This window comes from Coturnix japonica, chromosome 15 (assembly GCF_054131305.1).
Source record: "Coturnix japonica strain WE chromosome 15, WE-NBRP24, whole genome shotgun sequence".
Classification (NCBI taxonomy): domain Eukaryota; kingdom Metazoa; phylum Chordata; class Aves; order Galliformes; family Phasianidae; genus Coturnix; species Coturnix japonica.
In genome coordinates, this window is record NC_140677.1 from 10631701 (window position 1) to 10645985 (window position 14285).

Consider the following 14285-nt stretch of genomic DNA (forward strand, 5'->3'; position numbering starts at 1 on the left):
AAGATAATACCCACTGTTATTGCTAGAAGCCATACTTCAGTCTCATCTACATACTGAACAAACAGCTTTGGCCTCTTTTGCAATGATCTGAGTTCTATGTATCCTCTGTTTGCTTGTGGAAAAAAAGACTCCTTTATTTCTAGGGTTTATTCTTGGAGAGGTGAGGGGGAGCAGAGGTGGTGCCTAAGACAGGAGAAAATCTGGAAGAGGGAAAACCCTAAAAAGGACCACGACAATCATAGCGGTCCCCATTACTGTGCCTGTGCTCGGCTCCAACTTTGGGTTTTGTGAGATGACTGCTCCAAAAGCACACATACTCTGAGGCCAAGGATGAGTCAGAGGGATGCTGTGAGTGGTGTGCTGGGTGGTACAAGTACGTCCTTGTTTGTGGGAGTCCATGAGCAATTAAAGAAGAAAAATTGTAATTAATGCCAATCAGCATGAGTTCATGGAAAATAGAATGTGATGTCTCTCTTTGGTTTAGTTGATAAAAGTGATAGTAGTGTACAAGGGTTCTGTGAGACGTTTGACTGGGTACCACATGACATTTTGATTAAGGATCTAGTGCAGTATAAAATCAAGAGGGTGTGCGTTAAATGGATTAAAACCTGGCTCCCTGACAGGTCTCCAAATGTAACTGTAAATCATCTGCCAGCTGTGTTTGTAGCGAGGTCCCTCCAGTATTCTTGCAGTTAATATCTTTATCAACGACATTGAAGAAAATGTAAAATCACCACTGATGTGGTCTACTGATGGTGTAACGAGCCAGGAAGTGGTAAATAATGAGGAGGAGAGGTCACTGATAGGGAGGAATATGGATCGCATGGGGAGCCAGGCTCCAGCAAACAACAAATATGGTGATAAGGTGAATGCAAGAAAAAAGGTTAAAGCTGCTTTCCTAGGACAAGTGCTCCAGGATGCTGAAGAAGCATCTGGGGTGTGGGCAAAAGTCATTTGGGAGCTTTGGCCAGGCTTGGTAATGTGTGCTCTGCCTCCTTACAAAGCATATCAGCAGGACTGATCCAATACAGGTTGGTGACTGGCATCTACATGTAGGGAAAAGCTGAAGTCCTGCTTGCAGTGGAGTCAGCATCAAAAATCCCAGTGGTTTAGAAGAGGTGGAACTTCCACCAGTGTTCTTAGGAACATTTTACCCTGGTCTACGCACAGTGGTGGAACAAGCCAGAAGTTATTTTTAAACCAATGTATTACATGTTCCTGGATGAAAGCTTCAACATTAATTTAAAACTACCGCAGGGTGTGTCGATTGCAACTCCAGGGCTCTAGAAAGTGGTTTGCTCTGCAGCAGCTGTGCTAGCTGACACATTACCTTACCTACAGGCTTCCAGTGGTATGTGGTTCTTATCTACCTTGACTTGGAAAGGCTTATATACACCAGAGGGGTGTCAATGTGCATCTTGTGGTCAGAGCATCATCTTGCACAGCATGATCTTGAGGAGTGAGATGTCCAGACAACCTTTATTTCCAGCATTAATCTGCTCTTAGGACTGAGTTAAGTGTGTTTGTGCTGGTGTTTCTATATGTTAATGTTGCTTGATAAAAAATATTGAAATCAGTTCAAGATTTAGTGAGATGAACAGGCTTTTGCCAGAACCTCCCATGGGGCAACTAGAGGCCTGTTATATCCTGTTATATGTCAGATCCCCCTACATGCAGAAAAACAGGTTAGCAGCATGCTTGTGATGCCCTACTGAGCTGAGCTACCCAGGAAAGCAGCGTATGTGTCTGGTAGCCAGGTTACACTTGAGCAGAGTTAGGCTAAGCAAAGAAGACAAGCCTAAATTGAAATAACACCTTGCAATGCTGCATGGGGTGAAAGTCACTGCTACAGGCATGGCTGCAGTTCAGCTATCAGTCTGGCCCACGGTGATGCTGGAAGAGCCATCATTTGCTCTTAATAATCTGTCACCCATCGCTGCTGCCTGCAGCAGGGGAAGTTTAATTTCCTGAGAATCATTTGCAAGCTTTAATGTTACATTTTTCCAAGCTTCTGTTGACAAAATAGCTGAGAACAAGCCTGGTGTGGTGGTTGCTGTTGGAAGTTGTCCTCTGCTCAGCGCTATCTCCATCATCTCCAGGGTCACCTGTTCGCCAGGCTCCTGCAGCATCCCAGGTTGGTGGACTGGAGATGTTGGGAGAAAAGTTGTTTGAGTTAAACACGAGTGTCTGATGTCAGAGGATTCCTGCCAGTCATTGTTCTGCTGCCTGCGTGGAAACAGGCTGAACTCTGCGGTTTTGCTATGTAGCATTCTTATGTAGCTGGCTGAGTTGACAACATGATAAATGCAATTATTTTTTCCAATTGTTATTTTTGCCCAAAGCATGCAATTGACACTGAAATCTGCTGGACAGAGAAGGAATGCAGCGTCTGCTCACAGCCCTGCACTGGCACAATGATATTGAAGGCGTGAGTAGCAATGGTGGGAAGCAAGTGATGCCCTATGGCGATGGCTTGGGACAGGCACCAGCCCATGCCCTCTTGGTCCAACCCATGGGTTCTGGTGCTTAGGAACAACCTGCTTTGTTGCTGTGGGGGAGAATGAAGCATACTGAGGCCTCTGCAACCCTGATTTTTTTCCCTATAAGATGTCTTGGGGTGACTTGGGCCATTGGAATCCAGTGCTGTGTGCTGTAGTGTGGCATTGAGTGACATGGTTTAGAATGGTCACAGACATGGGCTGATGGTTGAAGTAGGTGATCTAAGTGATTTTTTCCAACCTGTGTGATTATATGAGTGGGCATGGTAGGGATGGGTTGGTGGTTGGGCTAGAAGTTCTTCATGGTCTTTCTAGCTTTAATGATTCTATGATAACCAGCCAAGCGAAAGGACAGGCTGGCTGAGCTCTCATCATGGTGGTTAAAGTTTGTTTTAGCCACCTTATCTAATCTCCCTACTAACTTTTGCTGGGGGAAAGCGTTTATCGCTTATATGGTGTTACTCCATGAGCACTCGCTGGCTGGGGCTCCTTGCGTGTGTGTATGTAGATGTGAAGGCCGATAACTTCAGGCCCTACAGTTTTATGGGTCAGTCAATCCCAACTGCTTCCAACGACAGATGTGGGGATGTGCTGCCTTCGTTACCTGTGGGCCGCACACTATCAGGGCGTAAATCAGCAAAACAGGGCTCTGTTTATACACATAAATTGCCCCAATCTGACAGCTTAATACCCTTTTGACTTTTTACCCTCTGCGGGGGAGAGCCTGCAATGTCTTATGGCCCTGCTCGCCCCAGTGGTGACGCAGTCCAACTATAAAGGCTTGGAGCACACTCTGCTCCTGAGCCTTCAGGCTTGGCCGCACAGCCGCCAGCACCCCAGAGGGGACCAGCCCTTCAGCAGACCAGTCCAGCAGGAAATTATCTGCTCTCCCTCTGCTAAATGACCTGCTGGGCAGCCGGTCACAGGGGCCTGAAAATGTCAGCTCCAGCTATTCCCCTGTGGACATGATTCCTAGGCACGCAAAACCCTACACCAGTAGCTTGATCACCGGAGGGCAAAGCCACCCATCCGTGTCCCCAGCAGCACCTTGCGCAAGGCTGAGGCTCTGCTCTGCTTGGCCCTGCCCAGCTGAAGGTCAGCAAAGGAAATTTTCCCTGAGCATTGTCATGGGAAAACCTGCTGGGCTGCCTTCGAGGTGTTGGGTTGCTCCAGGAGAACTCTGGGTTTTGCTTTGTGTTTTGGTAGGGTGAGAGATGAGATAGCAAGGGGTTGGTGAGAAGGGGCAAGGAGGTGCCAGGACATCGCAGTGAAATGGATGGTTGAGATGTTTTCTAGAGATTCCCAACTTTAGATGACATGGGAGTAGGAATAGTGGGACTCTGAAACAGAGATCTTGCTTTTGAAATATTCTTTTTAATTCTTACTCCTCTGCCTGTTTCATTGGCTTGGACAACAGGTGCTCATTGCCCATCCAAACACTTGGTAGCTCCCTTGGATTTATTTTTCTTCCTTTATTGATTGCATCCAGCATTTTCAACTCAACCTGAGAAAAGGACTTCTGACTCCAAATTCTTTGCTTGTGCTGACACTGACTGGCTCTGGAGGGCTGTTAACTCAGCCACTGTGCTCTCTCTCCAGCCAGAAGCATCCCCACACTGTTACATAGGAAAGAGACATTGATAGCCAACCATTCCCAACCCGGTTTTAAAGTAGAGGTCAGGGCTGAAAATTGACGGTTCTGGTGCCAGTGCTACCCTATGGCTGCAAATACCTCTTTTTACTAGCTGGGGCATCTTCTCTTGCTGATCCCATTCTATTTACTGGTATTTCTCAGGAAGAGGGGATATCGGATGCTACTGTTCCTATAGTGCACCAAGCTCAGCTTCCTGTAGAGAAGCATATGAGACAGCTCAAGGTTGGATGCTCTGGTGTTTTGTATCAAGCGAGAGCATGCTGCAGCCTTTCTCCCAGCCTGGGTTAGCCTTTCTCTCATTTGCCTGGCCCTGGGAAGGCTCATAAGCAGTCAGTTTCTTCGAGGACTCTGCCCTTCTGGCAGACTTGGTTGAAAGTGGCCAGCGAGTTCACAAGGTTTATTAGGGACAGAAAGACAGACACACCCATGGCACAGTCACAAAAGAGTTGTTCCTTTAGGAAACCAGACTGGAAAAAAAAAAAGAGATTGTTTAAGTAAGCAAATGCATTTCTTGGAGACAGTAGGGCAGGGAGGTGGTAGGGGAAGCACTTTGTTTATGCACCTATTGGCTCAATCTCTTCTTAAGCATTAGAGTTCCATGTCTGAAATCCCCTTGTCTGTGTTTATGCCCATTTTGTTGCAGTTCTCAGGACTCACTCTGCACTTTGCTTCCCAACCTCCTGTTTTGCTGCAGGACCCCACAGAGCACACCCCTGAAATCGACCTTGCACATACAGTGAACCCATGGAGAGGAAGGAGTGACCCCATGAAGGTAAGCATAGATGTGAACAACACATTGGTAGCTAAAACCATTCTCTAAAGCTCCCATTTTGGGATTTGCGAACTCCCTCTATCAGCTCTGAAATACCAGAGCTGCTCATTCTAGAGTGGTAAAAGCCCTTTTGGCCTGAGCTGTCAGCCCAAAATCCAAGAGCCTGCGAGGCACACTAAGTTTGTGCAGCACTCAGGTGTTTCTTTGATGGCTCCTGTTTATTTACAAAGAGCCCAAAAGGTCCCATTCCTCCCAAAGGTGGCAGGAAACAGGCGAGGACAGAGCCCGGTGCCCTGTCCTTCCTGCTAGAGCTGACCCCTGATGTCCCACCTCTGGGTGCACATGCAGGTCCCCGTGTCTCCATTTCACTTTCCTCCTGGCAAACTCAACACAGGAAATCAGGCTGATGAAAAAGTGATTGGGGGGGGGGAAAGGAAAAATGTATTTCTTTAATTCCCCCCCCCCCACCTTCTTTTTAACGATCATTTTAATTAGGTTTGAAAAACTTACTGCTGAGCTGACAGCTGGCTGACAGGGCTCCCTTTCAATGGATCGCCCAGCTCAGGGCTTTTCATCTCACATGCAGAATATTTTGACATTCGTGCTTTCTTGGCTCTGTACACAGAGCCCAGTGGAACCTGCAGCCTAATTAAATGTAACAATTCCTGAAAATGAGGGTTGTTATTTTTTTTTTTTTTTTTTATTTTTCCTCAGGATAAGAATAGAGGTTTTATTTTAAAAAGAGCTAATCTATTTACCCTGGGCTGCCTGCTTCCTGACCTGGCCTCTGCACCTGAGGGGACAGGAACAGAATGGATTAAGCAGGGACTTAGTCACTGGAAAAGATGATGGTGTTGGTGCATGCATGTGTCCCATGTGCTCTAAATGTTAAGAGGCAGAAGGTTAGGAGGCCATGATTTTCCCTGGCAGCTAACTTTTTTCCTTACTTAGAATCACAGAATTATAGACTAATAGAAGTATTTGAGTTAGAAGGGACCCTTAGAGGTCATCTGGTCTGACATATCTGCAAAGAACAGGAACACCCACGTCTCCATCAGGCTCTCAGAGCCTGTTCAGCCTGACCTTGAGTGTCTGCAGGGATGGGGCACCCAGCAACTCTCTGGGCTGTTCAGCGCTGGTTTTTCAGCACTGCTGGATCCATATGACTCCATGGACTCATTGGTCCCTCCTCAACCACCTGCTTGCAGGGATGGGGAGCTGATGATTTGCAAACATAGGCCCACACAAGCCAATGAGCAATGACAGAGCCAGTGTATCAAGAGCTTCATGACCCAAGACAGCAAAAGGTAGTTAAGATTTGGATCTGCCCAACAGTATGCCAGCAATCTGCAGCCCTGGGTGCCCAGAGCCTTCCTTCCAGAGCATTTACCACATGGTGCAGTACTTCTGTTCCCTTTAGCAAAGCCCTTCATCCCTATCGCCAGCGAAACACTGCTGTACTCCAAGAGAAAGGGGAGTTAGCACCCAACTTCTTTTCCATGCCCTACCCAAAGGCGCAGTTGTAGGGCATGAGCAATGTGAACCACTCACAGGCTCTCTCCCCACCCCACATGTTGTCTTTCCCATCCCATCCCACTGTCTTCCAGCACCAGAAATCAAAGCCTGCAGGCTGCATGCCCCATCCAGCCATAGCAGGCACACCAATGATGTCCAGTGCCTTTCCCAGACTGCAGCCTGATGGCAGCAATGAATCAACAGACAGTGGACTTGTCAAAGGCATTCCTCCACTTTAATCCTATTGACAGGGACTACTGCCTGGAACAGGAACTGCAGGGTGAGCCATGTCAACAGCAGATTCTTATTACAGATAATATTGATGGGGCCTTTACTTGAATAATGAAGGGAAGAGCCCTCTGCTTTGACGTTTGTCTCCAAAACCTAGAATTACTAAGAGTTTAACCATCGGAGGGGAGCTTAAGATAGTTGCATCTTAAAGGATCTGCTTTCTTGTCGCATTCAAGGCTGGGGAAAGGAGTTTAGCCCATACTCTGAGAGCTCGGCGCTGACCTTTTCACTGCTCTTAATAAATGTTACAGTTAAATAAAGTCGGATGGATTTTTCTATCTACTGTAGCACGTTATCCACTTTCTGGGGGGGGGGAAAAAGTTTTAAAAAATAAAAACTAAATCCCTGTTTAATATCACTGTTACTCATTATCTTTGGAAGCTGAAGGGCGAAAGGCAAGTAGGAAGGGCAGGGGCAGGACAATCCAGGCTGAATTATCAGGGTAATTCCTACCATCACACATGATTAGGTGTTTCTCTCTCTAAATATGGTTGAAACAGGGCTTTGTAAATTGGTTGTGATCTTATGGTTAAAGCTCAAACGACAGTCAAGAGCTCTGGACATGTCTGGGAAAAGTTTTTTTTACCTTTTTTTTTTTTTTTTTTAAACTATCATTATTATTATTATTTTATTCTATTTTCCAGTCTTCAAAAAGAGCTGCAGGGTCTGTATTTCTTGGTTCCCTACAGGAGTGGAGACGCCAGAGCTGCAGGGGAGAGGCTGCTTGGGAAGTCAAATGAGGGCAGAAAGCATCAGCCTTTCCAGGAAAGAACCTGTCCTTGCACATTTCCTTGTGTCTGGGCTTCGATATCTTGATTGGGAGCACATGGTGAGAAAAGGGACGGAAGATGGGGCTAAGCAGTGGGATCAGCACTCCTGGATTTTTAAATGCAACCAGGAGTTCCAAAGTGTCTCTCTGAAGCCCTGTTCTAGAGCTCTCTCTAAGTAGGGGTTGGACCTCTGGCTCCTATTTGGACAGATGAGGAAGACAGCAGGCAAAGTTGGCTTTCGGCCACACTTATACCTCCCAGATCCTAGTGCTGGCCCAGGACTGAACCGGCAGGTGGTTTAAGTTAGAGCAGCCCCGTGGCTGCTCTAACTTAAGCCAGCTGGAATCTCTTCTGGGGCCAGTTCTACCAGCCAAGGTTTGCTGGATTACAGCAGGGCCCCGAAAGGCTCCAGCCCACCCCTACATGGCCTACACAAGAGGTCCAGGGAGCAGATGACATGAAAATGTCAGGGCAAGTCCCAGCTGGTGCTTTAGGACAGCTTTAATTCCTTCACAGTGCTGCAGAAAATTGGTATCTGGTCCAAGGGTGTCTGTTCTCATGGTATTTTCAGTCTGATTTTGAGGACCCTAGGAGTTTTGGATTGCCCTTAAGTCTGAATTTTATATTTTCTGACTTGAGCTATCAAATATTTTCCATATATAAACAGCAGCCACAACATTTCAGGTTGGATGAGTTGTGTTTTAGAAATAAAATTTAAAAAGAAGAAGAAAAGTAAAAACACCAACTGGTTCAAAGTTACTGTCCTTATCCAAGGATACCTTGCTCTGCAAAGTTTTCCACACTGTAAGAGGCTTGCAGCAAGAGGATAGGGATGTTCCCTCAAGGCACTGATTTAACAGCTAGATCTATCCTAGTGCTCTCTGGTCAGGCTGTGGGAGGTGGTGGTGCTTGTGAGCTCAGGACATGAAGGGATCAGCAGCATGAAGTTGCCCTTGAGCCTCTGAGAGCTGTAGGAATGGCTAGACTGTAGAATCAGAGAATTGTTAAGGTTGAAAATACCTCTAAGATTATCGAGTTCAACCACCAACCCACTCCCACCATAGGTGGTACCCATGGAATTATCTGAGACTTTGTGTAACTCAATTGGGTCCTTCAGGACAAGAAAATATACCAAAACCATGAGAGATTTTTTCCTTTAAGTAGAGGAAGAAGAAATACGTAATCTTTTAAAAAGAAAAAAAAATATGTTTCCACAGTACTTGATTTCTGAGTTGAGGAGGTGTTTTAATGTGTACTAGGCTTGCATTTCTCAGCTCTTCTCTAGAACCTGGAAGTCTATGAACTGCCTGTTCCTTTTTCTTTTTAAAATGAAATGTGAGATTTTTGCATAATCCACCAGAGCATGGAGCTGGGGAAGGGTGAAGAAAAACATTAAGTACTGAGGGACTGAATTTGCAAGAGTTGGCAATCCTGATTTTTTTTTTTGTTGTTTTTTTCTTTCCTTTTTTTCCAGAGGAAAAGAAAACACCCCCCATTTTACTGAGCCCCAGCAGGGTGAACAGAAGGAAAAAGGTGCTCCAGGGCAGGAAGAAACTGTGAAGAAATAGGTTTGCAAACTCCATTTATATTGGATTGTTTAAAAATTGTCCTGAGAGCTGCCTTCTGGGGACAGCTGTCCTACTCTGAAGGAGGGAGAGCAGAGATGTGTGTGGGGAGAAGCCGTGTGTGGGACTCTTGGGGTTGGGATGGGACTCAGGTTGCAATCGCCTCTGGTTGCTCTCAGGCCTGGGGAAGGCAGGAAGATGCTGGGCACATGGAAGAAAGGCTCCATGAAACTCTTCGTCCTGTAGGAGCAACATCTCCCTCTGCAACAGGAGAGGTCTCACCTGACCATAAGCAGCCCTGGAAAGTAGAGAGGTGAGAAAGGCAGCTGATTCATAAAATCATCTGAGATGGAAGAGACCCTTAAAGACCATCTGGTCCAACTCCTCTGCAATGATCAGGGACACCTACAGCTCCGTCAGGTGCTCGCAGCCCATCCATCCTGACCTTAAGTGTCCCCAGGGACCTATCGTCTCCAGGTCCCCTGCCTGCCAGCCATCTGAAGTCATGGCAATGCTACAAGTGCCTCCATGCTCAAGCAGGACATGCAGAAAAAGCTGAGCTGCCCTGGAGATGTACATGAGCTGCTGGTACCCAATGTGCAGACACAGCAATGGATAAAAGGAGGCTCAGCATTGCAATGCATTAATGTGCTGCATCCCAAGAAATGTTTCCTCAGGGTGGAGGAATTCTGGTAAGGTTCTCTACTAACGCACCCATAGCCAGTATCTGGTCTGGACTGCTCGACAGCAGAAATGAACACATCCATCTTGCGTTGGCTGCACATGGCATGCACAGGGGGACTGTTCCTTATTAGCACTCGCAACCATTGGCAAGAGCTGCTGGAACAGAGGTTGAGCTCCAACTGCTATTCCTGCCTCTCCTCCTTCACTTGTGCTTGTGTCTTTCTCAAACTCATTCCTTTTGGAATTTTCCATGCTTCATCCAAGCTCAGTGACAAGTTTCTGCTGAAGGTGTGGACTGTGCTGGTTGGAGTCCCCTTTGTGGAGCTTCTCACTCATGATGAACGTTCATCTTTCATGTCCAAGGAGATGTCAAGCTGAAGAAAATCTTCAGATGATGGATTCTGATTTATTTTCTTGTGTATTTGTTTTGAAAAGTGACTTACAAGTTTACATTTCCATCAACTGGAACATAAAAGGAAATCAATTATTTAGATCCCCCCAAGTGAAAAGCTGCAAAGCTCTGGCAAATCTGAAGTTTTTCCATGGAACATTCAGATTTTGTGAAAGCCATGCTTTCTGTTGAAAACAAACAAACAAACAAGGATCATTAGTCCTTCATCTGCTCTACTTTTAAAGGACAATTCAAAAATATAAGGGCAAAAATCTCCACTTCCAGCATCTAATATATCAGCTCTTTTTTAGTGTGACTTCAATTCCACCCCCTTAGTGAAGAGGCTAAAAAAATTTCTCAGGTTGAAGGAAAGTATTTTATCAGTTAGAAAGTTGTGGAAATTTAAAATGGGTATCTTGGTGCATGTATTAGATTTGCAGCTTGCCTTCCTATCTGGGTTGAAGATTCTGTTCTTAAAAGCCCAGTGTTAACTCAGTTGTGAGTATCCCTGGTAGGAGGCTTTTGGTTTGCTAGCATTTTCCTTTTTAATTTTATTTCTTAAAAGAAGAAAAAAAAAAGAAAGAAAAAGAAAGGACAACTCAAACACAGAAAAATCTGTTTAGAACTGAAGCAGCAAAAATTACATCTTGGCACTGAGAAACCTCCATTCATTATGTTTCTGTAGCAGCGATTCTAGGGTTGAATTTATTATTGACAGGAATTTTGTGGTTTAATGCACATTTTTCTTTGGATTTTCAAATTTAAAGATTGTTTTCCTTTGACAGCCTTCTTTTTCTTCGAAAGTCAGGATAACCAAATAGTAAGCCTAACTAATTAAACCTTCAAAAGCTAGTGAGTTCCAGTCCAAGGATGCGTGGCATCACGATGTTAACACAAGGTCATTGCACAAATGTAGACTCTTCTCTACTCCCTTCTCCACCCCATTATGTCAGGATAACTTCCTGAGTGTCTGGAAATTGTCTCTACAAGTGTGTGAATGTAAATATTAATTTGGTACTTCCAGACACACACACACATACGTATGAAATTGGTGTATTCTGTGTACTGAGCACGCATGAAGTGGTTCCTTGAATGCACTGAGCGTCTGCAAAAGGCTCTGAATGTATCATGGTGGATGGCTTGATTTGAAACATTAAGATAGGTGATAAGAAATTCTTGCTATAAAATCATTCATGTATGTTTCAAACGACTCACTTAAAGGGGAAAAAATATTTTATAATTAACATGACAGATAAGAGTATCTGTGACACTTTGAATAAATGCAATGTATTTGATTTTGAAGTAGGGTTTAAGATTCTGGAGATGTGTTCAAGAGAGGGAAGATGCACTCAGTGTTGAAAATAAAGAAGTACTGTATATCATCTTAAGAAATTAAGAGACCTCACATGAATCCTTATTCCTAATTGCCTCCCATTTCGAGCTTCCTAGGAGATGTGCAGGGCTAATTAAAACAGAGCTGGCAAAAAGAAGACCCTACAAGGGAACCTGGGTTTCTTTTCCATTCTGATAGCCATGCCAGGAGAAGGCGTTCAAAGATCTAGCCATGGTGGAAGTAACTGGGGAAAAGCTACCTCTATAGATTTTAAAGGAAAATACAGGGTGGATGGTACTGTAAATGTTAGATGTGATAAGTGTGGTGTTGGAGAGCTGGTGGCCGGTTCAGTGGGCAGTTCTGCTTAGTTTGAGGGTGTATGATCTTAGGCCCTGTGCTGGGCTACGTCCCTACAACCTTTCTGCAGATAAATGTACAGTAGCTAGAGGTGTGTGGCAGAAAGGGGAATGGGTGTTCCCTGCCAGCATGTTTATCTGCAGAGTCAATCACCAGGATGAACTATTAAAAAATACCCCGATTTCCATGGCACTTTCTTCTCATTTCTTAACTGCTGCTCAGGCAAAGCTGTTATTAATTCAGGAGGAGTCTGACTGAGCAAGAAGTCTCCAGAGTCCAAAATATGTTGAGGAGAGTAAATAAAAGAATTTTTCACCTACCACAGAACAGCATCAGCCTCTGGGTTGAATGCAGGAGCTGTTTAACAATGCGCAGAAACATTTCCCCCCAGGTTTGGACAGGAGTTGGATTGTATGCCCAATTGAGCCTACAACTGAAAGCAATGAGCTGGATGGACACTCTTGATATGGGATGGACTTGGAGGGTGAGTGCTACCTGCCTGAGTACCACACCACTTCCTTTAGGACACTGGGAGATTTGCTGGAGCTCACCCATCTGACCCAATCCTCCACATGAGATCTGGCAAGATAGTCACTCCAAGTGTCTGGGTAAGTACTGCAAAATGCTTCAAATAAATGAATAGAAATCATTTGCTTCGTAGATGCCAAGGGCTTTCAACATGTCGTTTCTTGGTAAACAAAGAATTTCAGCATGACAATATCTTAGGATGTTATTGGCCATATTTTTTCCCTCGTGCATATTGAAGTGAATGTGAGCGAAGTTGCACAGCTTTCCTTTATGTTCTCCTCTGGCTTGGAAATTTTCTTCCCACTGCAGTGGAGATGAGGGGGCTGTTCTGGCTACACCTAAACAGATCCATCTGCCTCTATCCCCCCAAACTCTTATTTCTGTGATGGCAAAGGGCAGGTGGAAGGTCTGCTCATGCTTGGTGTTGCATGAAGTGCCATACGCTCTGAGTAGAAAACAAAACAAAATACGTCTTTTTTTGGTGGACATTAGAATGCAATAAAAATGTGTGTGCTTCCCCCCCAACCCCCAGCTAAATTGATTACATCTGGTGGCATGAAAAAAATAGCCAAAATGTCAGACTGAGTCACACAGCCCCCTTGGGTGGTTATATTTATTTCAGGGTTGGAGCACTCATCAAAACAATTTATCCTTGGCTCTCCGTCTCTGCCTTCCCATCTCTGTGCTTACAAACTCTTCTGTGTTCCCTAACACTTACGTTTAGCCCCAAGCTCGCTCCTTCCCTGGACGCTCCTTTCTCCCATTCTAGCCTGGCTCCATCCCCTCTCTCCTTTCCCTTTGCTAAATCAACCCCAGCAAACCCTGTAGCTGCAACTCTCCACTGGGGATAGCAGAGGAAGCTGGAGCACAGACTGTTTCTAAGACTGTGTCACCTATTTAGTGTCTTGTTTCACATTGCTTGGGGTGAAGGGACTTGAGTGAGTGAGCTCCCTGCTGTTGTTTCCATTATCTCTGCCACAAATGGAGCAGCCAGCATGGGACTGTCTTGTTGGGACTGCCATGGCTCCATCCCCAGCCTCACTTGCTCTCCCTTGGCTGCAAGGGAGGTAGATCTGCCAAGTCTCTTTCGGTGGATTCTTTGTTGGGCTCAGCTCACTTGTGTCCTGTGTTTTCTTTCTGGCAGGGAGCATCACTAGAAGCAAGTTCAGGATAAGGAGAGGGTGTGATGCAGCAGGTGAGGAATATAATATAATTCCTTCTCATAAGGAATATAAAACCTCATTTTCACCCCTCTTCCAAAACCTTGTCTTTCTATCCAAATCACAAATGGCCACATCCTACCTGAGTATAACCTAAGTATCTTAGTCCATAAATCCCTTTGCAATTTGCTGCTAGGTTGGGTCTGGTTGAGGATGAAAAGGAACGCCCTCAGGTTGTGCCGGGGGAGGTTCAGATTGGGTGTTAAGAAAACCTTCTTCTTCAAAGGAGTGGTCAGACAGTGTCACAGGCTGCCCAGGGAGTGGTGGGGTCACCTTCCCTGGAGGTGTTCTCTGGACAACCTATGCCAGTGCCTCACTGCCCTTACTGCAAAGAAAAAACTTCTTATATGCAATCTAAATCTTCCCTCTTTTAGTTTGAAACCATTTTCTCTTGTCTTGTCACAATGGACACTGCTAAAGAGTCTGTCCCCTTCTTTCTTTTAGCACCCCTTTAGATACTGAAAGGCCACTCACAGCTCTCCCAGGATCCTTCTCTTGGGACTGAAACTCTCAATTATTCTTGCTTTGGAGCTGAAGGATTGCCCAGCATTCTGCTTTTCCTCCAATAGAAACAAAAACCCTTGCTTTCTCCACTGCTCCTGAGGAACCAATGGCAGATGATGGAGACAGAGTGGCTCACTGTTCTCATGGCTGGAGAAGTGGTGGGAAGCTCTCGGCACCACAACTTCTGAGTTAATGTACTCCGC

At 45.4% G+C, this 14285-nt stretch overlaps 1 protein-coding gene across 1 annotated transcript in view; it reads left to right on the plus strand.

Annotated features, from left to right (window-relative positions):
• Nucleotides 1–12017, plus strand: part of LOC107320025 (uncharacterized) — a 32644-nt gene extending 20627 nt beyond the window's left edge. Inside the window, exons 12-14 of the mRNA XM_085516353.1 lie at nt 4847–4924; nt 7420–7559; nt 8975–12017. The gene's annotated coding sequence lies outside the window, so the exon portion shown is untranslated. The remainder of the gene's footprint in view (nt 1–4846; nt 4925–7419; nt 7560–8974) is intronic.
• Nucleotides 12018–14285: the final 2268 nt, after the last annotated feature.